This window comes from Octodon degus, unplaced genomic scaffold (assembly GCF_000260255.1).
Source record: "Octodon degus isolate 3935 unplaced genomic scaffold, OctDeg1.0 scaffold00146, whole genome shotgun sequence".
NCBI lineage: Eukaryota > Metazoa > Chordata > Mammalia > Rodentia > Octodontidae > Octodon > Octodon degus.
The window spans coordinates 5,527,085-5,528,802 of record NW_004524722.1 but is presented as its reverse complement, the minus strand read 5'-3'; positions in this window follow the sequence as shown (position 1 = coordinate 5,528,802).

Below are 1,718 nucleotides of genomic sequence, written 5' to 3'. Positions count from 1 at the left end.
TGGATGGTTAAAACCAAGCTAAAGTAAGACCTATATAACAAAAAATGTAACTTTTGTTATAGTCTAATTTAAAGAAACATTTGAAGTATCTTTATTTTATTTTTTAAAAGTAAAGACAAGACAGCAATTTTGTAGACAGGCAGAAAGGCTCCTTCCTGGTACCACTGCATCCTTGTATCTGCTGTGTGTGGTAGGCCATCTGACCTTTCACAGATAGCAGAGGGTGATTGTGCTCACCCATCTTTCCAGTATCAGGCCTGACCACTGACTGGTTGAGGCTAATCATTGGCGAGGAGAAGTGACAGGTGCTATTTCCCAGCAGAAGCTTTCTTAGTGCTTACTTTCCTCTGAATAGCGTGCCTTAAGTAGTGTAGACTTCCTTAACTCACACTCTAGAATTCAGAAGACACATTCAGGAGAACTAGTGCTTTAATAACTCATTTCAGAAAGAAAAAACAATTGTTGGGAAAAGTACATTCGTACATGAAAGAGAACAAGCTTAGCCTCTTATGTCATATTTTTTAAAAATGAACTCAACTTTTATTTAAACATTTAAAGATTTAGTAACATGAAGATGGTAGGAAGAAACATGGGGAAAATGCTCCATCACATTGATTTGAGCAATGACTTTTTGGATATAACCCAGAAAGCACAGATGACAAACATAAAGTAGACAAATTGGAGTAGGTCAGGCTCAAAAAGCCTCATACAACCCTGGAAACAATCAAGTGTGGACAAACAGCCTACAGAATGGGAGAAAGCCCTTATACATATAGTAAGGGGTCAGAATATACTACATAAAGAACACAGACAATTCCTTAGAAACACAAATATCAAAACCTGATTAAACATGAGCAAAAGACATGAATAGCTATTTATCAGAAGGAGACATGAATGAGCCCAAAATGTATTAGAAATCATGCTCATCACCACAATCAGGTAAATTCAAATCAAAATAATAATGGATGTCACCTTCATACCTGTTAGGATGGCTATTTTCCTAAAACCAAAGCTATCAAGTTTAGGCAAGGATATGGAGAAAAGGAAACTTGTATGCACTGTTGGTGAGAATGTAAGTTAGAGCAACTATAGTTAAATGCAATCTGAGAGTTCTTTATGAAAAAACAAAAGACCAATTGCCAATAAGAGTGATAGGATAATAATAGTAGTGGGATGATTTGGCAGCCCTCCACTCTGCACATATCCAAAGGAGATGAAATTGATCCATCAGGAAGACCCTTGTCCTATCATGATTACAGCAGCACTATTCATAAGACCCAGACAAGGAACCAGCTGCAGCGTCTGTCAGTACATGACTGAATAAGGAAAGTGTATTTATACAAAATAGAATAGTAGTTAAAAAATAAGTTTAAAAAAGGACAAAGAAATTAAAGTTTGTTGAAAGTGTTAATGTTTAACTGTTTGACCAATTCTGCATGCCTATATCCATTAATCTGAGCAATGGATTTGACAATGAAAATATACAATACAACAATTGTTCAATTTCTAATCTTGCTTTGCAATTCAGTACCACATATATTGTTTGTTTTTCTGTTCCTGTTATTTGTTTTTGGTTTTTTTTGTTTTTACACTTTCAAATAAAATGGAAAAAAATAGTATTCAGCAATAAAAAGGAAGAAATCGGCCCGGGTAGATGGTTCAGTAGAATGAGTGCTTCCCTGGCATGCGGAAGGGCCTGAGTTCAATCCCCAGTTCCG